Source organism: Leguminivora glycinivorella, chromosome 4 (genome assembly GCF_023078275.1).
Source record: "Leguminivora glycinivorella isolate SPB_JAAS2020 chromosome 4, LegGlyc_1.1, whole genome shotgun sequence".
Lineage (NCBI taxonomy): Eukaryota > Metazoa > Arthropoda > Insecta > Lepidoptera > Tortricidae > Leguminivora > Leguminivora glycinivorella.
The window spans coordinates 3,596,680-3,620,285 of NC_062974.1; the positions used below are offsets into that span (position 1 = coordinate 3,596,680).

General features: G+C 39.5%; 1 protein-coding gene and 2 long non-coding RNA genes across 6 annotated transcripts in view; 2 read left to right on the forward strand and 1 right to left on the reverse strand.

Moving 5' to 3' along the window:
* Positions 1-23,606, reverse strand: part of LOC125225762 — a 216,825-nt gene that overhangs the window by 66,841 nt on the left and 126,378 nt on the right. The gene's annotated exons all lie outside the window — the stretch shown is intronic.
* LOC125225766 lies at positions 4,125-5,329 on the forward strand. The gene is made up of 2 exons (XR_007177011.1): positions 4,125-4,588; positions 5,054-5,329. It is a non-coding gene; the product is annotated as an uncharacterized LOC125225766 (long non-coding RNA).
* On the forward strand, positions 9,660-12,337 carry LOC125225765. The gene is made up of 2 exons (XR_007177010.1): positions 9,660-11,595; positions 12,062-12,337. It is a non-coding gene; the product is annotated as an uncharacterized LOC125225765 (long non-coding RNA).

A 23,606-nucleotide genomic window follows, 5' to 3' on the forward strand; every position in this document is an offset into this window, starting at 1 on the left:
ATCTGAATATGACGGTAGGTACCTACGTTAAAAAATAAATAATTAAAAAATTAAAAACACGACTGCAGTTTTAAAGCGAACTGAAAAGATGAAAATAATCTTTAGACATGCTGGTCAGTCAACTTGATTAATATAAAATGGAATAATGAGTGTTTAGTCAGGTTCAAAATTAGCTAAATCAAAAGTTAATCTCATGGAGGATATCGTGATCGTACCTGGATATTTTATTTCGATTGCAGTCGGGGGACAATGGAAACCTGACATGAAGGTCCCCCGACTGCAATCGAAATAAAATATTCAGGTACGGTCACGATATCCTCCATGAGATTAACTTTTGATTTAGCTAATTTTGAACCTGACTAAACACTCATTATTCCATTTTATATTAATCAAGTTGACTGACCAGCATGTCTAAAGATTATTTTCATCTTTTCAGTTCGCTTTAAAACTGCAGTCGTGTTTTTAATTTTTTAATTATTTATTTTATTTCTTACATTTTAGTGACCACACAAAACAACCATAATTTTAATATTTTCTATACGTCATGGAGTTGGCTCTTGATATTTTAGCATGAAACATATAGATAACTTTAACGGCGTTCGCTTTTAGTCACTTGTGTTGTGTGTGTTACTTTTGTTCTGTGCTTAAGCACTGACAACATATCTATTGCATTGCCATAACTCGGCTACGGAGGACAGACAGAATGGCACACCGTAACACCAACACTCTTTCTCTGCGCCCCTACAAAATCGGCGCCCGGCGTTGGACTGCGTACGTGGCTTCACCCGACTATGAGGTATGAGGATGCTTCCGGCGCCCGGCCTTCTAGCGCGTGACTCTTAATATGATGGGGCCTTCGGTTCCCGGCCTTGGACCGCGGATGTTGAGCTTCACCCGACTCAAAATATGAGGGCGCCTTGGGCGCCCGGCCATGGATCGCGTGCGTCGGGCTCCGCCCGACTATCTACGAGGGCGCCTTCCGCGCCCGGCCTTCGACCGCATACGTCGGGCTTCGCCGGCTCTATGTATGAGGGCGCCTTCGGCGCCTTGCCTTGGGCCGTGTACGTCGGGCTCCGCCCGATTCTAAGTATGAGGGCGCCTTCGGCGCCCGGCCTTGGACCACGTGCGTCAGGTTTTGCTCGACTCTCAATACGAGGCCTTTGGAGGCCGCCGGGGCCGGCCTTCAACCGCGTGCGTCGAGCTTCGCCCGTTTCTATGTATGAGGGCGCCTTCGGCGCCCGGCCTTTGACCGCATGCGTCGGGCTTCACCGGCTCGAAGTATGAGGGCGCCTTCGACGCCCGGCCATGGACCGCGTGCATCAGGATTCACCCGAGTCTAAGTATGAGGGCGCCTTCAACCGCGTGCGTCGGGCTTCGCCCGACTCTAAGTATAAGGGCGCCTTCAACCGCGTGCGTCGGGCTTCGCCCGACTCTAAATATTTATGAGGGCACCTTCGGCGCCCGGCCATGGACCCCGTGCGTCAGGCTTTACCCGAGTCTAAGCATGAAGGCGCCTTCAACCGCGTGCGTCGGGCTTCGCCCAACTCTAAGTATGAGGGCGCCTTCAACCACGTGCGTCGGGCTTCGCCCGATTCTAAGTATATGAGGGCGCCTTCGGCGCCCGGCCTTGGAACGCGTACGCTGGGCTTCGCTCGAATCTTTAAGTCTAGGTAGATATAGCTTAGACGGGGCTTTATGATCGTATTGTCTAATAAATAGTAATGTAGACAGAGATTTTCTAAATCTGCCCTTGACGGAGCCCCATGTTGTGGGACTCCTATTATTCCTGTGCAGTTTGCCCATCGGGCATTTGAATATACCTACCGAACCTAAGCTACCTAATTTACGTCAAAATATGCGTTTGGTTACTATGCGTATTTCTTACATTGCTTGTTCTAGTTAGTTAATGTTTCAACGTATAGGGCAATTTGCCATTTTAAATTGGTCAATATGCTCTATCAGGCTCAGAATCAATAGCTTTGAATGTAGAATTCTCACATATTTAGAATCTTTTTAGAAAAGTTAAAAGTAACAGCTTCTTGAATCCATACAACAAAATATACGCGAATCCCAGAAAACTACCAATACCTAATGCCAAATGATCTCCACTTACGAATGAGTATTATGCTATGCGTAATGAGACTCATCTAATTGTTATTCGGCCAAAGAAGCGGTCGGTGAACCGCTGTTGGCGTGCCGAAAATCACCGTATTTTTCCTCGAAAAATCAGTCGGTACCTGCTTTGATCTGTAAATCGACGCAGATTTCTTTTATCTTTATGATCGTATTTCCTAATAAACAGACGTAGATGTAGATTAAGTTTTTACGTTTTCGACCCTGTTCGCGCGATTCATAATCTATTAACTAGGTCCCAGAATATCACTAGTACCTATTGTTATACCGGATACTTATGTTTTCTAGTGTCCTCTATCTAAAGTCTTCATTCTAATGTCTCATTCAATAATATTTGTTCTTATTACATTTATTTAAGTTACTTAGTTTGAAAACTCTTAATCTCTCAAAACAAGACATAAACGCATATAATGTGTATATATTATTAATCGCCTTTCAAAGCTCTTCATTTTGATACCCCACTCGATAGGTTTGCAAAAAAAATTTTTCAAAAGTTTTCGTATTATGACGTAATACGTCCGCCATATTGAATTTTATGTGACGTAACATATCCTATGTTTATTGGGGTGATGTAAGGATTCTAATGATGCATCATTCATTTAAATCGGTTAAGGCATTCAGAAGTTATGGTGGAACAAAGAAACTCACATACATACATACATACAAACATGAACGCTGAAAATGAAAACAATACACTCTTTTTTTGGGGCAGTTAATAATTAATTATTAATCTTATCTGTGTTGGAACGTTTTGATATTTTTAAAGACGCTCGAGTCAATCAAAAATTTCCAAAAACTGCCTTTTTCATTATGGCGCAAAAAAGTGATACTCAAGATTGGTAACAATTAGCCAAAAAACTAAAACGTTACGATATAAATTTGATGAAAAACGTGTGACCTGTGCCTTTAAAAAAGTAAAACAGAAAAACGTACGTCGTTTTCGTACGCGTTTTCACTACGATCAATATGCAAATGGATAATTTAGTAGGCAAGTTTTATTTAAATCGGCTAAATCGTAAATAGTGGCTTGCAGCTAAAAATAATGTTCAACTGGAAAAACCTAGGTACGTTTTTTCGCTAGAATCTACATTTTAAGTAGTAGGATATTTTCTTAAAAATAGATTAAAATTAAACTGGTACAGATTTTTTTAATTAGCCCGTTATAGTGCGCTACTGCTGGGCAAAGGCCTCTCCCCTTGATTTCCTCAACTCCCTCTGGTGTTATTTTTCCGGCCATGCAGTCACTCATAAAGGCGCCCAAGTCGTCTCACCATGCATGCGACAGACCAGACGTGGCATGCACAAATACACTTCAGCATGGCGGTTTTCTTCCCTACTTACTTTAATATGTACAGATCATTTCTGTCGTAGATCAATTTTAGCTGTAGACCACCGTTAACGACTAACTTGCGAAAAACTAAAAAATGTTTACAACATGTCGGTGTGTACCTTAAACAAACCATGAAAAAAAAAACCACTTCCTAAAAATAAGCGCGTTGGAAAACACGGAGAAAAAAGAAAAAAATAATTTTACATTGCAATAATATTGATGATTAGATTTCCTACCTAAACCTTTGAAATCAGATTTCTTAAGGTGGCTCGCTTAGGTTACCCGAAGCTCAGGCTGCGTTAGATGGCGTTAATCTTCAAATTACCAGTCTTATTTTTTTTGTGGAGTCGTACAGGCATTTATATACTTTCAATTATGCTTCGCGAACATTTAATATTAAAATTGACGTATTACAACAAACATTCAACTTCTCATTGTAACGTTAATCCCCTTAATGTAGATAAATTTACTATTTTATACTATTTCTAAGTACCACTCACACATACAAACAGTGTTTTTGTATTCCTTCTAGTCGATAATTTCACGCGGCGACAGCTTGTTTAAATAGCCTTGCGGTAAATACGTGCCATCGCATGATTTGCATGGAAGTACTGGGTTCGAATCCAGGACTTTTTCTCTTTTTTTTTTTTAATACTTGTAACGTAAATACGTTACGTAACCTAGGTTACATATATATTAAGAAGTTTTATTGATTCATAGCTAACTTACATTCCAATATAAACGTAATTAATTCATAAGAAACACTTACCTGCTTATACTAGATACGAATAATTAAAAGCGATACATTAAAATCGTAATATTTAAGTTATAATTGCATCCTGATCCTGACCTATGCATTGCGCACTTTACCTTGCGCGACATTCCTTCGTTGTAAAACCGGCCGGTGGCGCTCCCCGCCCCGCGCCTTACTCCACCGCTCCCGCGCGGCTTCACAGCTCGGGGCAGACAGATTGAGACATCGGCGCCGGCGCACGTTCGCTTTGCTCAAAGCTCGCGACTATACATGTAGCCGGCGTGATTTTAAATTTATTTAATTCCTAATACGTCTTAGTGCTCGTTTAGTACCAAGTAACGTTTGTATTTAGTGTTTAAATCCCCAATTGGGTAAGTGTTGAACAATTAATACGCTTTCTTTAGCAGGTAAATTCAAATGTCATTCCTAACGGTTCTTCCGTTATGATTTTTCTTTGTTCGATTTTGTGTGCCACTTAATTTAATTGGCTTGTATTTAATTTAACTTTTAGAATGTGCATTGCATTCTTGTTGCATTTTGTTTTAACGTAAATTGTAAATCTTTTAAATTTATAATGGCAGTTAATTTCCGTTAATTTTTTAAATTCAAAATTTGACCGTTAGATTCAACTTTCACTTTTGCATTGTAGCTTTTTTTTTTTTAACAATGGTTTTTACAAATGTAAACTCCGTCTGATTGTACCAACCCGCACTTCACCAGACTTTTACCTTCTTTATCACGCAGTACTTTCTTCCTGCTTTGCTTTTGTCTTGCCGGGTACAGTCAGCGGAGAGATGTGAGGAACATTATTCTCATTTTCTGGAAATAAATTCCAGGGAGCCATATTACGGCTGGAACTACAGCCCAGGCCGGGTTACGACGGTTCCGGAACCTCTACACAAGTTCCGGCAGATCCGGAGCGGAGCGGCTGACGTCCCTCGGCGCGTTCCGTCTTCAGCCCGCAACGACACCAGCAGCTTCAGGGGAGTACTTGCGTGGTGGACCTGACCTCGGAGCAAAATCAGTATCGGCCTTACGAACCCACACCTAACGACCTTTGTTCGTGTGCTCACGCGGAGTTACGGCGAGAATAAACCAGTTCTTTATTTTAACTCGTTGTTTTATTCTATCTCGCCGTCAACCGTAGCACTGGCGCCCATAACGTGGTTTTTTCGTAGGATCTGATTTTGCTCTGAGTGGGTAACTGCGGTTTGTGTGTTGTGTGGTGTTTTTTTTTTGTTTTTATTGTGAAACGTTTCTTTCCTTTTTGTTTTATTTTTTGGTTGCCGCAACTACTGTGTACGGAGTGAATTTTATTAACGTTTATTTTTTTTTTCAATACTTCTGTGGTATAGTCAGCCGCATTTCTGGTAATTTTTTTTATTGTTACTTTTTTGGTTGCATTTTAGTAAATTGTTTAAACTTGTTCTTAAATTTGTTACTACAGTCGGCCATATTAAGTGTACTGCATAACTTGTTATTGTTTTTTTAATTTGTTTTTCGCTCTGTATGCATTAGTTGCATTTAAACGCTTTTTCTGTTTTTATTTTTGTGTTGTTCTATTTTCTTTCTTTCTATCTGCTTTCCTTTAATTCTTTTCAACTAAGGGAAATAACAACCAAGAACGTTCGTAGTTTTTTATTTCATTTTGTAACAGACGGAGTAATTTTTGTGTTTGTGTTCAACATTTATCCAATTTCATTATTTTATTTCAAACGGTTTATTAAAAAATAGGATACCATGGCTTATCCAATAAAATTCATGTCCCTTCAGAAATCTGAGCTTGAGTACGAGGTAGCGATACGGGGTGAGACCCCTGGTTCCACGGTTCAGGAATTACGTAAACAAATTGCAAAGTGTGGTCCGTTTTTCCCTCCGAGGATATTCTTGTCAGTCCTTTTGATTTGCAAGACGACATAGATGGCGTTGCGGACGTATTAGTAAAAATAAATTCTTTTTTGGACTCCAAACCACTAATTAAAAGTACGTTGCTTCGTGCACAAAATTTAGTGCACCATTTATATCATCGGTTGAACCGTATCGCTTGCGACAACAAAGATCAGAAGGATGCTTATGATCAGTGCGTAGTTTTGTACAAAAATTGCTCGGACCGGCTTAACTCTCTTAAAGAGGCCAACATTTTGGATCCGTTATTTTCGAGTAGTACCGATGCGCCTACTGTTTTGTCTACTTCTTCATCTCCAGTTAGCGTCACGGTCACGTGCGAGGGTAGCGAAGCCAACAAATTATCTAAATTGAAGTATGACGGCACGTCCTGTGTGCGGGCGTTCATTGAACGCGTGTCTGAGTTCTGCCTCGCGAAGAATATCTCGAGTAGTAAGGTTCTTCATAATGGTACTGAGATATTTACAGGCGGCGCGCTTCATTGGTTCCGTAGCGTCAAGGGTCAGGTTGCGAATTGGGATGATCTCGTAGTTCTCTTAAAGCAGGATTTTGGTCAGGCCGATTACGATTATAGGCTGACTAATGAAATAAAATCACGTACGCAGGGGAGACTGAAAACATAATAATTTACTTGTCGGTTATGTCAGGTCTGTTTTCTCGTTTGACAAGACCCCTGTCTGAGGAGGAGAGGCTTGAGATTTTACTCCATAATATCCGTCCTTGTTATACGAGCACCTTATCTTCGGTTGCAGAGATCAAGTCTATTGAGCAGTTAAAGGCGCTTTGCCGTAATTATGAGAGTATACAGTCGCGTCTCTCTCACTTCAAGGAACCTCCAAGGGCAAATGCGGATACACTGGCTCCGGAGTTTGCATATTCTGGTGGTTCGACTAAACCTAAAACGAATTTTAGCAACAACTCGGGCTATGCTAATAGTAAGTTTGGCTACAACAGGTTTTCCCAAAACCAACAGGACAGTAGGACTTTTACTCATAATGGTAATCCTAGTAGTGCTAATTCTAAAGGCAAACCTAACTATGTGGACGCTATTGCTCCTTCTACATCTAAGACACATTTTTGTGTTAGATGTCGGGTAGACACACACTCCCTGAGACAGTGCACGGCAAGCAAGGACAAGATTGTATGTTTTGGTTGTGGTCGTGACAATGTCAAGGCTCCCGACTGTCCGAATTGTAACAAGAATAGGAAGCCTTCTCAAAAAAACTAGTAGCTCAGAATTGTGTCAAGAATACTAACATAGCCAATTTTGATAAGGATGACTGGCAGGATTGGCTACGTACAGTCAAATTATTTTTAAAGCGTACAGGGTTGACGCAATTCTGAGAGATAAATTTGAGGGGGATGATAGTAGACCGTACGTTCAGGTTCGGATTAACGACGTAACTATTTCTGGATTATTGGATTCCGGCGCTGCGATGACGATTTTAGGCAACGGGGCTCATAAGCTGTTGGTTGACAGCGGGTTGAGGATTTTGCAGGAACCAATCAGTCCTGTCACTACAGCGGGTGGTCACCTTTTGCGCAGCGAGGGGTATATAATGATTCCGGTGCATTTTGAAAATAAGTTTCACATTCTAAAGGCTTATGTCGTACCGAGTGTTCAGAACAATCTCATCTTAGGGGGCGATTTCTGGCGTGCTTTTGAGATTTTGCCTAAATATCTTAGCAGCATTGTTTTGGACGAGTCCAAGACTGATTTTTCTATTACTCCATCGGAGCAGAGTTCTTTTATTCAGGGCTATGATAGGTTGGACGATTCCCAAAAGCAGGTGGCCGATGACGTAGTTAGGCAGTTTGAGGATATTTCATTCCAACGTAAGGGTCTGGGCGTCACGGACGTAATTACACATCGAATAGATACCGGGGACTCGGGTCCCGTTAGGCAACGATATTACCGTCTTTCTCCTGAGAAGCAGCGTATATTGGTGGAACAGGTAGACGAGATGCTTTCTCTTGACGTAATCGAGCCCTGCGAGAGCGCATGGTCGTCACCGGTCTTAATTGTTAATAAAAAGGATGGTAAGCCTCGTTTTTGTTTAGACAGCCGTAAGCTGAATTCGGTAACAAAGCGTGATGCGTACAATATACCCTATATCGCCGAGATTTTGGACAACCTTAGAGATGCTCACTACCTTTCCAGCATCGACTTGTCCAAGGCCTTCTGGCAGATTAAAATAGCTGAGGAAGATAGGAACAAGACGGCATTTTACGTTCCTGGCAGGGGCACTTTCCACTTTAAACGGACTCCTTTTGGTTTAACCAACGCTCCGGCGACTCAGCAGAGGTTGGTAGACATGTTGTTTTCCGAGTTTGGGCCCAAGGTTTTCGCGTATCTCGACGACATTATAATCGTCTCGCAAGATTTTAACAGCCATGTTTCCTTACTATTGAAACTCTTGGATAAATTAAAGCAGGCCAACCTGACTGTTAATCTCGATAAGTGCTGTTTCTTTAGAAGCCAGCTCAAATACCTTGGTTACGTAGTCGATGGTTCGGGTTTGCATACAGATCCCGCCAAGGTCGAGGCCATTTTAAATTTCCCGACGCCTACTTGCAGTAAGGATCTCAAGAGGTTCCTTGGAACAGCTACTTGGTACCGACGTTTTGTTCCTGGGTTTAGTACCATAGCTGGGCCCTTGAATAAGTTGACTTCCACTAGGAAGGGCTCTCCTCCATTTAAGTGGACTGCGGAGGCTGAGTCTGCGTTCAGGGAACTCAAAGAATGTCTCGTTTCTTCTCCGGTTCTTTGTTGTCCCGATTATTCGAAACCATTCGAGGTTCATACCGATGCTAGCAATTACGGGATAGGGGGTATGCTTACACAGACCATCGATGGAAAGGAACACCCGATCGCGTATATGTCAAAGAGCTTGTCACCAGCGGAGAAGAACTAAAGCATCACAGAACGTGAGGCGCTTGCCGTCGTGACAGCATTAGAGTATTGGCGTTGCTATATAGAAAATGGTAAGACTTTCACCGTATACACGGATCACAGCGCCCTCAAGTGGTTTTTGTCCATAAGTAACCCAACCGGTCGTTTGGCTCGCTGGGGTGTACGTTTATCTGGGTTTGATTTTGTTATTAAACACCGCCGTGGGGTTGATAATGTCATCCCTGATGCCTTATCTCGTATTCCGGTTAGTGCTATTAATACCACAAACGTTCATTTAGGATCCACAGATAATTGGTACACAAATATATATAATGGGTGTTTGCACAACCCTATAGATTTTCCCAATTATCTCATTAAAAATGACTCTTTGTACCGTTTAACAAAGAACAAGCATGAACTTACTTCGGAGTTTTCTTGAAATTGGTCGTTCCTGCGGAGTTACGTGAAAAGGCAATTCTTGAGAACCACGCGGAGCCTACTGCAGGGCATATGGGTATATTTAAGACTTACCCTAGACTTGCTTTGCGTTTTTACTGGCCAGGAATGTACCAGGATGTCGTTAAGTTTGTCGGATCGTGTGACAAGTGTCTGGCGTATAAGGCTCAGAACCATCAAACCTTGGGGAGATGGGGCGACCGAAACAGTGCTCACGCCCGTTTCAAATGATTTCGATCGATTTGATGGGTCCATTGCCAACTACTAGGAGAAGGAACAACCATATATTGGTCGTTACATGTTGCTTCTCCAAGTATTGTTTGATTTTTCCGATTAAACAGGCAACTGCGGATATAATCGTAAGGATTTTAGAGGAGTCAGTGTTCCTTGTGCATGGTGTACCGCAGACGGTGTTGATGGACAATGGCACTCAATTCACTGGGAGAGTAATGGAAAATTTCTTCAAGTTGTATAGTGTTCCTAACGTTTTTTATAGCCCTAGATACACGCCTCAAGTGAATCTCGTGGAGCGTTACAACCGCACGATTATTACGTGTATTTCTACGTTTGTAGAGGATGACCATAGGTCTTGGGACGTATTTATTCCGCGGGTTCAGTTTGCCATTAATAGCTCGGTTAATGAAGTGACCAATAAAACACCTGCATTTCTAGTATTCGGTCGCGAGTTGGTGCCATGCGGTACACACTATACGGATAACGATCTCGGCGAAGAAGTGTTGTTCCTACCACGTGACATATACGCAGAAAATCTGGGTGTCATGTCAGCCTTATTTGACGATGTGCAGCGAAGGTTGTGGCATGCCCATGTCAAGAACACGTCTCATTACAATATTAGACGTAAGCCTGCTGAATTTCAAGTCGGTGACATTGTCATGAAGCGTACCTATTTCTTGAGCGATAAGGGTAAACAATTTACCAAAAAACTAGCCCCGAAATTTATTAAGGCTCGGGTAGTTGCTAAGAAATCACCTCTAGTGTATATGTTGCAAGATTTGTCAGGTAAGGATTTAGGCACCTGGCATATAAAAGATCTCAAATTAGTTGGTGTTCATAAATAGTTTTTTTTTTTTTTGTTTTCTCGTGAGGTTATTATTAGTGTCACGTGTCCCCGTGTGGTGACGGGTTAAGAATTTCCCCACTCCTTTTCCTCCCGTGGATGTCGTAGAAGTCGACTAAGGGATATTGACTCAATTGTGATTATAGCTACTGGTTGGAGGCATTTTGCCTGCTTGCGGTATCACATTTTTTTTCCCCCTTCCCAATTTTTGATTGCCAAGGGCGGCATTAGGTCCTTAGTATTTTCAAGTTGCTCTCCCTACCCATTTTGGGAAGTACCTGCGTTAGTCATGATGTATGTTTGCTTGTTGTGTATTAATTTAATTTCAAAATATGCGTGTTACCATCTTTAGGCAAAAGCACGTGTAGGGTCTCAAGTTCTTGTAACAGGTTACCTCAGTATTTTTTTTGCTATTGAGCGTTAGTAATTTTATTTCATTTTCCCAAATAGTTACTAATGTATTCATGGAAGCGTGATGTATGAAAGATTATTTACGAAAGCGTATCGACAAGTGCTTAGCTCTGCGGATTTTATTTCATTAAGATGACCTAAAATCCTTGACCACGCGCCGGGGTATTGTAACGTAAATACGTTACGTAACCTAGGTTACATATATATTAAGAAGTTTTATTGATTCATAGCTAACTTACATTCCAATATAAACGTAATTAATTCATAAGAAACACTTACCTGCTTATACTAGATACGAATAATTAAAAGCGATACATTAAAATCGTAATATTTAAGTTATAATTGCATCCTGATCCTGACCTATGCATTGCGCACTTTACCTTGCGCGACATTCCTTCGTTGTAAAACCGGCCGGTGGCGCTCCCCGCCCCGCGCCTTACTCCACCGCTCCCGCGCGGCTTCACAGCTCGGGGCAGACAGATTGAGACATCGGCGCCGGCGCACGTTCGCTTTGCTCAAAGCTCGCGACTATACATGTAGCCGGCGTGATTTTAAATTTATTTAATTCCTAATACGTCTTAGTGCTCGTTTAGTACCAAGTAACGTTTGTATTTAGTGTTTAAATCCCCAATTGGGTAAGTGTTGAACAATTAATACGCTTTCTTTAGCAGGTAAATTCAAATGTCATTCCTAACGGTTCTTCCGTTATGATTTTTCTTTGTTCGATTTTGTGTGCCACTTAATTTAATTGGCTTGTATTTAATTTAACTTTTAGAATGTGCATTGCATTCTTGTTGCATTTTGTTTTAACGTAAATTGTAAATCTTTTAAATTTATAATGGCAGTTAATTTCCGTTAATTTTTTAAATTCAAAATTTGACCGTTAGATTCAACTTTCACTTTTGCATTGTAGCTTGTTTTTTTTTTAACAATGGTTTTTACAAATGTAAACTCCGTCTGATTGTACCAACCCGCACTTCACCAGACTTTTACCTTCTTTATCACGCAGTACTTTCTTCCTGCTTTGCTTTTGTCTTGCCGGGTACAGTCAGCGGAGAGATGTGAGGAACATTATTCTCATTTTCTGGAAATAAATTCCAGGGAGCCATATTACGGCTGGAACTACAGCCCAGGCCGGGTTACGACGGTTCCGGAACCTCTACACAAGTTCCGGCAGATCCGGAGCGGAGCGGCTGACGTCCCTCGGCGCGTTCCGTCTTCAGCCCGCAACGACACCAGCAGCTTCAGGGGAGTACTTGCGTGGTGGACCTGACCTCGGAGCAAAATCAGTATCGGCCTTACGAACCCACACCTAACGACCTTTGTTCGTGTGCTCACGCGGAGTTACGGCGAGAATAAACCAGTTCTTTATTTTAACTCGTTGTTTTATTCTATCTCGCCGTCAACCGTAGCATACTACGTCGGTGGCAAATAAGCATACGGTCCGCCTAATGGAAAGCGGTCACCGTAACCTATGGACGCCTGCAACTCAAAGAGTGTCGCATGCGCGTTGCCGCCCCATTAGTAACTTGTACACTCCCCTTTGCTGCGTGTGCACAGAAAAAAGGAGTGTACAAGTACAAAGGAGGGTTTGGGTTGCCGACGCCTCAAAGGACAATAGACGGAACAAATTAGTTCCGTAAGTCCTCCCGTCGTCAGCACCCCACACCCTCGTTGAGCTCTGGCAGCCTTACTCACCGGCAGGAACACAACACTATGAGACACTATTTTTTGTTTTATTATTATACATAAATGTATATGTACTCGTACAGTAGTTACTGAGCGTTTTCCACAAAAAAGATTAAAAACCTATTCTCTTACATGGTAATAATTTTTTCCCCTCACTAGCTCGGAAACACGTGTTTTGTCCTTTAATACCAGAGGGTAAAAACGCATTTTATCCACTAGTGGGTAAAGTAATTTGACCTTGAATAAAGTCAAATTAACTGATTTAAAGTTGATAAAAGTAGGTGAATCTAGTAATAAAAATGATTTACCACCTGTGGAACTACTGGAAGCAGTGAAAAACGCATTTTATGCGTTGTAGTTTCCTCGCTATAGTGAGGGGAAAAGTTTTGTGTTACACTCGGGTGCAAATGTATTTTACTTCTCGTGTGTTAAAAAACTCGCAAGTTCAGGATTCTATTCTCGAACCACTCGCTTCGCTCGTGGTTCAACTATAGAATCCTTTCACTTGCTCGTTTTTCAATTCCACACTCGGCGTTAAAATACAACTTTGCCCCTTGTATAACAAATAACTATTGGGTTCGTCGAACTCAGAATTTCTAACATAATTATCCTAATCTGATATTTTTAAAAATTCCAAAAAAGTATAGATAAATTTTAGTTTCTAAACTACGATTCGAATGATTTTTTTTCTAATTGTTTATTTTCGATGGAGCAAGGGTATTCAAATCGCTTTTGAAATCTTAAATTAGTAAATGAAAATGCAATAGTTAACTGAGTAACGTAATGCTTTAAAAACTCAAGTGGACTTTTTTTATCTAAGGAGTAATTTCGATAAAATAATTATTATATTTAGCGAGGGTATTAAAAGTTGTGTTTTATATCTCAACTTAATAAATAGAAAATCAAAATGACAATAAAAATATCAATAGGTTCTCTAAGATAAAATTGATACCTTCGGCTCTCCATTCTTGCTCGGTCAATAAAAAATACGAAATTTATATCCAAAAAAATACAAAAAGTTAATAGAATCCTGGGAATCGAACGCACCTTCACGGCGTGACGGACGACTGTACACCAACGACGCCATTACATAACACGCTGTTCCCGACGAAATTGGGCTATACATATATAATTAATTAAATATAAATAATAATGTCAAATCCATACTAATATTACAAATGGGAAAGGGTGTGTGTCTGTTTGTTTGTCCGTCTTTCACGGCAAAACCGGAGCGACGAATTGACGTGATTATTTAAGGGGATTTAGTTGAAGGGATGGAGAGTGACATAGGCTACTTTTTGTTTCTTTCTTACGTGAGCGAAGCCGCGGTCAAAAGCTAGTTTATTATAAATGGGAAAAGCTGGTTACTCTATAATCTGAAGTGGAAGAATTCGTTGTTTCACCAAAGATAATGTGTGTTTGTTTGTTTGTCCGTCTTTCACGGCCAAACGGAGCGACGGATTGACATGTTTTTTAAGTGGAGATAGTTGAAGGGATGGAGAGTGACATATGCTACTTTTGTCTCTTTCTAACGCAAGCGAAGCCGCGGGAAAAAGCTAGTACAGCACGGGTAGCATGGTCGCGCGATAGACGATAAAATATCAGGCCGTCCCTGTCGCGATTATAGGGACGGCCAGATGTTTTATCATTTATCGCACGACCATAATTACCTGCCTGGACCAGATTATATTGATGATAATTATTATTTGTAACCATTTAGTTAATATTGTCTTCAGTTACCGCGATAGTTACTTATGAAATAAAAACTATGAAAACGGATTAAATCGCGTATAATGAGTTTAAAATTCATCCCGATGTTTCAAACACTTTACAGCGTTCGTGGTCAACGGGTGACTGAGGAAAAATTACAATGTACAAAAGCTACCCATATTCTTGTATATAACCATTTAGTTGTTGAAGAAAAACATTCACACAACAATAACATAGGTCAACCAGCTCAGTAAATGCAATACTTTACTAATACTATGCCCACACTATGACCTATGTATAATGTATTATACCAGACGTGTAATATTTTATTTTATCAACAAAGGCATAATAAAGGATTGTATTGTATTTTTGTATGAAAATAAAAAATAGGAAAGCAATATAGTAATAGTCAAATATTCCATTAAAAAAATAAAAAATACTTAATAAATCCATAAAAGTTCAAATGATTAAAAAAAACTTCGGATTCGAACCCACGATCTTCTGCATCATAGTCAGTCGTTTGACCGAGACGCCATTTCGATTTACATTAGCAGTGTCGAAATACACGATATGTATCTTTGTTGACAAAATGCGTCATTATTTCTGAGTCTGCTTGAGTTAACTAAACCAATATCTTTAAATAATTACTTGTCAAGAGCCAAATGTCACTGATGACAATGTCAAATAAAAATGCGCGAAATATGACGGCTCTGTGTCTGTACACAAAATTTGGCACGCACATTTACCTAAAATTAATAAAAAATTCACAAGGATTTGTCCATGATTTCTGTATGAAACAATGTATTTCATTCACTACCGCGACGACGGATAATGTATAGTAGATGTATGCGCATATTTTTATTTAGTTGTAGTGTGCGGTGACTAAATAAATGGTAGATGTTTTTTGTATGGAAAGCGAGCCACCTTAAGACGATACGATACAGGTCAGTTCTCCATACAAACGCTCTCGACTATTTCCTCCTTGGTTTTTGAAGATAGAGCAATGATTTTTTCGACACAGATTATTTTTTTTTTTTCTGAGTCGGACCGTTTTGATATTTTTTGCTATTCTTATTTTAAAAAATGCTAGATCCAATCAAAATTTCTAAAAACGGCATTTTTCAATATGGCTCGAAAAAGGGATACTCAAGATCGGTAACAATTGTCCAAAAAATCTAAACGGTCCGACACAGATTATTTCATTTTAAATTATTCAGATTCTCAAATTTCGTTCCGTTTAAATAAGTTTTGAAGGAGGAAAAGAGAGCGGAGCCTCGATTTCAAAGATTTTTTCGCAATATCTTTTAACTGAGTTGTTCTTAATGGAAATTTTTTTTTCGATAAATCTAGTTAATAAAACTAGTATATTTAACTAAAATTCCCAAATTGAAAAGGGACTCCTTTCCATTTTAGCATTTTCGCTCCTGTAAGGTCTTAATGTATTGCAATAATCTAAACATCCAAATTATAGACTAATCAATTATTTTTGTTAGTAATTAAATTCCGTTAGGGCGTTTTCACATTATCCGATCCGATATCGGATGTCATAAGGATTTCAATGGAAAAAATACAAGATGGCGCCTGTAATGTATGGGATATCGGTCCTACATCCGATATCGGATCGGATAATGTGAAAACGCACGTAGGCCGTTTTCACATTATCCGATCCGATATCGGGTGTCGGACCGACATCCTACATCCGATAAACGCTTCCGATAGTGTCGGATGTCGGTCCGATAAAACGCATTGTTCCAAATCAATGAAGTATGATTTTGCATCAAAAAATATTTTTAAAAAGTTTTATATTTAATAATTATAAGCACTATATTTCAAATATTTTATTGTAAAATTAAAATAACGAGCATAAAAATACTCAAGAGCGGCAAGTAAAATAAATACTTATAAGTTTACATTTAACTATATCTACTAAAAGATGAAAAAATTAGTATCCGCAATTCGGACCGATGAATTTGTTTTCAACAGAAATTCATCATTAACAGCAGCTGTTTAATAGACGCCATTTTTGTCACGCACACTACACTACAAACGTATACCTACATTATATACGCACACACACAAATATTATCGGCCGACAGCTGGCGGGGGGTCCGGCATGCCAAAAATGTCGGAAGCGTCCTGCCGATATCGGCAGTTCGGTGGTGCCTCGGACAAAAACTGTTCTAGGAGAGTGCCATCTGCATTAAATCCGCAATTTTTGCGTTTTTTATCGTTTTTTAGTAATAATGATCTATTAAATACATAAATAAAAACCTGGAAGCGCATAAATCTTACATTTTACATCCTTCCTATATCCGATATCGGATCGGATAATGTGAAAACGGCCGTAGGGTTGCCAACCGTACACAAAGACAGGAAAAATGCTCTGAGGAAAATGATATGATATATAGTATTGTAAGTAATATTATTATTTTGGTTCAGCGTATTGTAATTATTTTTAATTTCTGTACCATTTTTTTTGTAGGTACTGTACTGCACACAATTACACCGTCATATTTAAAATAGATACCTAACTTGGATAAGTACTCGACACCGATAGCAATAAGAAGTTGCAGGGCAATCATGGTCGCGCGATAAATGATAAAACATCGGGCCGTCCCTAGTCCCTATCGCACTTACAAATAGTGCGATAGGGACGGCCTGATATTTTTATCATTTATCGCGCGACCATAATTGCCTGCCTGCTGTCTATAAGGCTGTCCTTTCGTCCTTCGTCCACATTAGAGATGGGCCGAATATTCGGTAAATATTCGGTATTCGGCATATTTAGTTAATCCCAGCATCTCCAGAGGTCCGACAGGTTTTCTAAATATATATTGTTTTTTTATTCGAGGTGAGATTTTAAAGACCAGTTCTTCGAAACTTGCTATTGTCATTCTGAAATATTCTTTGAACTTCACTTCACTTGTCTTTAATGCCGCATATTTCCTTTCAAAATGAGTTCCGTCATTATTCATTTTATATATATATGGGTTGACCCAGCATCTTCTTTTCGTCTCCTTTTTTTTAAGCGCCTCCGTAATACGAGCAAGAGCAGAATGCGCGTAATGGGATCCATGTCTGGATAAAGACTGATCGTGAAGTTCTGCACTGTGTATAGTTATCGAGGCGCGGCGACGCACCGCCAGTTTTGGCGGCGCGGCGACGCGCCGCAAAAATTCTGCGTTGCGGTGCCGCGCCGCGAGTTTTGGCGGTGCGTCGACGCACCGCGAGTTCTTGCGTCGCGGTGCCGCGCCGCAGATTTCCTGCCGCAAAAACTGGCGGCGCGGCAACGCAACGCAGAATTTTTGCGGTGCGTCGCCGCAACGCGCCCATGTGGCCAGGCCCTTAGAGGCACTGGGGCGCACCAGAAAGGTGGGCCCAATACTTTTAGTACAATATTGGAATAATGTAGTGGAGAAAACTTAGGTGCTTACTGGTGAAGCGGAACGATCCCAAGTGGATCTTAGCCTCCAACATCAGTGACCGCCATGATTATCTATCTGAGGAGATAAATAACTCTGCATTATATTTAAAAAAAATATGTGACTGGAAAAAAATAAGCACAATGGTGAATTTATTTCTTTCAGGGATCTCGTTCAGCTAATCTGTAAGTAGATTAGAGGATAAATTGAGAAGAAAGTCACAAAACACAAACATAAAGCAACAACAGTAAATAAGCTGAGCAAAAAATTAAGCTGTTTTAATCTAGTGCATCAGAAAATTAAAAAATTGTAAGAAACAATAAAAGACGTGATTCAGTCCGAAAAAAACGTTAGTTACGTAAATAGGTACCTTATCAGGAATCGATATTTAACTTTGAACAACGTAATATGACCAAGTCTAAACATACATTGGTGTGCGTATCCTAGGTAATGTTATCTATGTAACATAGCAATATTTTACGTGCAAGTAAAATGGATTATTTGTAAAACATACAAAGTACTCGAACATTGAAGGTGAAAAGAAGAATAAAATGAGAGAGACCTTGAGACAACATGGCAATTAATTCGCTATCTGAGGATGTTGTACGAAGAACACTGGAAGTAATTAAAATTAGTTAAGAATATAAAGGCGACGACTTTGTCATCTTCGTTTTAGTCTAATTATAATTTGGTTTGGTAAGGTTAACTTGAAATATTTACCACAACCTGCTAATTGTAAAAACAACATGTACATCATTTTTAATGACTCTGTCACTGAACTCTGTAGTTATACCAAAGTATAATCATGTAAATCCGAAAATAATGAAAATATCGCAAATAAAGAATAAGGTTACTTACCTTTAGAGGAATGTGAGTTTTCTCATTCTTTGACACACATACCATCATCATTTGCCTGTGTGGTGACGGGTTAAGAATTTCACCACCCCTTTCTTCCCGTGGGTGTCGTAGAAGGCGACTATGGGATATGGGTTAAATTGTGGCGTAGGTGAGAGGCTGGCAACCTGTTACTGCAATGTCACAGTTTCCTTTTTCTTTCAACCCCTTATTTGCCAAAAGTGGCACTGAAGCTTTAGTAGTTTCATGTGTTCTGCCTACCCCTTTATGGGATACAGGCGTGATTGTATGTATGTATGTTGACACACATAATCCGATTAATAAAAATAATAAATAATTCATCAAAAATTTTAACATACATTTCAACACTGGCGCTTGACCTCTTCCGAAGATGCACTTGGCATTGGGCTTGTTTGCCGCATAAATAAAACAGAGGCACTGTCAACATCAGAATACGGGCGGACCGAGGTCGGACCTTCAATATTTAAGGCAAATGGAGGCACATGACTGTCCGTTTAGTTCACAGAAGCTAAACAAAAGGTTTGTGAATGTTGCTCTGGTGGATGTTGTAGGATTTTTATTACGAAATTTCAATTAACTTGAGGAGGATACGGTAGCGAAAATGCTAAAATGGAAAGGAGCCCCCTTTCAACTTGGGAATTTTAGTTAAATATACAAGTGTTATTAACTAGATTTATCGAAAAAAAATTGTCCATTAAGAACAACTCAGTCAAAAGATATTTCAAAAAAATCTTTAAAATCGAGGTTCCGCTCTCGACTCTTTCCTCCTTCAAAACTTAATCAATCGGAACGAAATTTGAGAATCTGAATAACAATGAAATAATCTATGTCGGACCGTTTAGCTTTTTTGGTTAATTGTTACCAATCTTGAGTATCACACCTTTTTTTGCGCCACAATGAAAAAGGCCGTTTTTGGAAATTTTTGATTGGCTCTAAGAATCTTTAAAAAGCAGAATATCAAAAAAATCAAAACTGTCCGACACCACAGAATATATAATAGTACAAGTACAGAAGGCCCACTGCTTTGATGTTCACGAAATGCCGCCTTTTTAAATGCCTACAAAATTTTGACAAAGAAAGGAGCCGCACGTGCGCAGCGTCGGACGATAGGGTTGCCTATGGATTAAAACGAATTAATATCAGATAAAATGTTATACTATTATAGTCAAGCTTTGAGTACTCTCTAGGTATATATACAGTATTTATATATTTTTGTAAGTCCCAACATCACAAGCCTTATTGAACTTTTCCGTGGGACATAATCAATAGGAGATATGTGTAAAATTCTCCTATTTTATTCATGATGTCTATTTAACTAAGCATTATTAGTCATTCCACATGCGGACATCGCATATGAACCTTTAAAAAAACTCGTGACGTAAAGTAACAATAGAAAGTACGAACGTGCGTTCCGTGAGAACGCGCGCCACCCCTGATTAGGCCGCGAACTCGCGGCCGCTAGCATGTACTTGTAGCGCGGTGATAGAATCGCGGAGTGAGCCGCCCCTGCCGACACAGATAAAAATAATAACAATCTGTGTTGAAAAAATCATTGCTTTATCTTCAAAAACCAGGGAGGAAATAGTCGAGAGCGTTTGTATGGAGAATTGACCCCTACCGTATCGTCTTAATATCATTGAAAACGAAAACCAACAACTTTCATTTTTGAATTTCATCGGGTAATATTGATTTAGATAGAGATATGTGAATGTGACTTTCTTGGAATTTGAACACTGAGAGAAAAAACAACCAGGTTTCATGTTCGTTCAACAAGTTTTTTTGGTTAAAATAGCGCCTACGTGCTCTTTGGTTCAAACAACAAGTTACATCTTGTTAAGTACCGTGTAACTAGTACATTCCACAAGTTACTCGTTATTTGAATCAACAAGGCGATTTTATAAAAGCAACATGACACATAATGTTTTAAACATATTTTTGTCTGATTCAATCAAATATCTTTTAACAAGTTTGACCTTGTTGTTGGAACAAATTCAACTTGTATCATCAATGTTGTGATTTATTCCGTTTACTAAAATACTTTTGTTTCAACTGGATAAACCCGCAACAACTTGAACTTGTTAAATTTACAATGCAAGTTTCTTTCAGTGAGGTTTGACTGTTCCATGATGCATACCTAACACGAAGTAAAAGTATAAATTTATTTAAAATAAAAATACATCAAAACTCGACAATAAATATTAAAGTTATATTTATAAACTGGAGCGAGTGCCTAATGTGTAAATGGTGTAGGTAACTAAAGTTAATCGATGCAAGTGTTGCACCCCGGCTCAGTACGCAACAAATTGTAGATTGATATTTCTTATAAGATTTATCAAATACCCCTTATAATGCTTCTTTAGATAATTTTGAGCAATATCATTCTTATTCTGTTGAACAACAGCATCCTTTCGTATTTCAGGCTTGTGCCTTCTAATTTGATTTTATTTGGTTTAGTAAAAATCAATCAATCTCTCACCTGGCACAGAACCGCCGCTTATAGAACAGAATGGAAATCCATGAAAGAGGCATATGTTCAGCAGTGGACGCAAATATGCTGAGAAGAAGAAGAAGAATCTCTCACCTCAGGATGCCGAAGACCGGGCAAAGTGGAGAAGGCTGAGCAGTAAAGCGGACCCTGTCGCTAGGCCGGGAAAACGCTAAGTTGAAGAAGAAGAAGTAAAATCTTCCGTCGCTATCATACTATCCTGACGTAAGATCCAATTTTCCAAAATAATATTTATTGTATTTGAGGAATAAGACCGAGGCGTGCGTTTTTAGACCAACTTAAAGAGAAGACCAACGTAGTGACGTATCAGGACCTCAAAAAAGCGGCAGAGAAAAGAACGGAATGGCGATTACTCCACAGACAAGAGCCTGGCTCTTAAATAATATGATGATTGAGGAATACCACAAATAGCGATGTCGGAGGTCGCGCTGCGGTCTGCGGCGGGTTGGAGGTTAACGTTCACGTTGGTCGTCGCACGTGGTTACGGCTAACTAGAGGTAATTTATCAAATTATAATAATTATGTCTGTCAAGGTGTGATCGAGTATCCGATATTCAAAGGTTCGGATTGACATCCGTTAAAATTAAGCCTTAAACCGATATATCCTCTAACAGCTTATGGTCAAATTCAAAAAGCGTTGACGTCTTCGTGAGCGTCCCGCGCAAAATAGCAATAATCCAGAAAAGGAGTATTCCTGATGACATTCTGATGCCAAAAATTCGGATTAGTTGTTGAAGCAAACCCCAGGCTCCCATGACCATGAGCTGTGGCAAATACCGGGATAACTCAAGGAGGATGATGACCTGATGAAATTCTTAATTCTCAATGAAGGTGTAAAAAATCCAGAATTCTTAAGAGCGTTATAACATTTCGGCGTCGGGCGAAATTAGGTATTTTACCCGCCGCGCGAGCCCAATATGCCGACCCTTTCTAGCACGTCTTATCACTCGCTCGCACTACAATAATGGACAAAACAATCTTGATCCTTTCTATGGAATTTTGATAACAACCACAATCTACTATCTCGATATAAACTTTTGGTTTCTAATAAACATTATTTTGTACGAAAATACGAGAATATAGCGCGAAATAATATCAATTATGTTAAAATTTATTTAAAAAATTAAAGTAATAATTATAAAAGTAGATCCCATCCCAAATATTTGCTTTTGTTATATGATAAGTATTAGAGTAAAATATATATTAATATGATGATAAAATAAGACAAATACAATTCTAATTACTTCAAGGTGGTGCTCAGGGTCTGATGATGGAGCCAGATGGTGGTCACCAATACCAATGAACAATATGACTATACAACTTCGTGGTTTACATGTCACTCTAGCATTTTCACTTTCACATTTCAAGTGCATATACCACGAGTATAGGTTTTCGGGTGTGCTGATTTAAAAATTAATGACCGATTTGGAATCTGACATTGCTGACTGTCACTTTGACACAAAAGTCATCATGGGTGTCGTAAAATAGGTTTTAGGGGTGCTGCTGATTCCAAAATTAATGACCAATGTGGAATCTGACATTGCTGACTGTCACTTTGACACAAAAGTCGTCATGGGTGTCGTCAAATAGGTTTGCGGGGGTGCTGATTCCAAAATTAATGAACAATGTGGAATCTGACATTGCTGACTGTCACTTTGACACAAAAGTCGTCATGGGTGTCGTAAAATAGGTTTTAGGGGTGCTGATTCCAAAATTAATGAACAATGTGGAATCTGACATTGCTGACTGTCACTTTGACACAAAAGTCGTCATGCGTGTCGTCAAATAGGTTTGCGGGGGTGCTGATTCCAAAATTAATGAACAATGTGGAATCTGACATTGCTGACTGTTACTTTGACACAAAAGTCGTCATGGGTGTCGTAAAATTGGTTTTAGGGGGTGCTGATTCCAAAAATAATGACCAATGTGGAGTCTAACATTGCTGACTGCCACTTTGACACAAAAGTCATCATGGGTGTCGTAAAATAGGTTTTAGGGGTGCTGATTCCAAAAATAATGACTAATGTGGAATCTAACATTGCTGACTGTCACTTTGACACAAAAGTCATCATGGGTGTCGTCAAATAGGTTTCCGGAGGTGCTGATTTGAAAATTAATGACCGATTTGGAATCTTGACATTGCTGACTGTCACTTTGACACAAAAGTCGTCATGGGTGTCGTCAAAAAGGTTTCGGGGGTGCTGATTCCAAAATTAACTACTATTTTGGAATCTCACAGTGCTAATTGTCATTTTGACACAAAAGGAATCATGGGTGTAGTCAAATAGTTTTTAGGGGTACTGATTCCAAAATTAATGAAATGATTTAAAAAGTTATGACCGATTTGGAACCTGACATTGCACAGTACCCCTGGAAACCTATTTGACGACACCCATAACGACTTTTATGTCAAAGTGACAGTCAGCAATGTCAGATTCCAAAT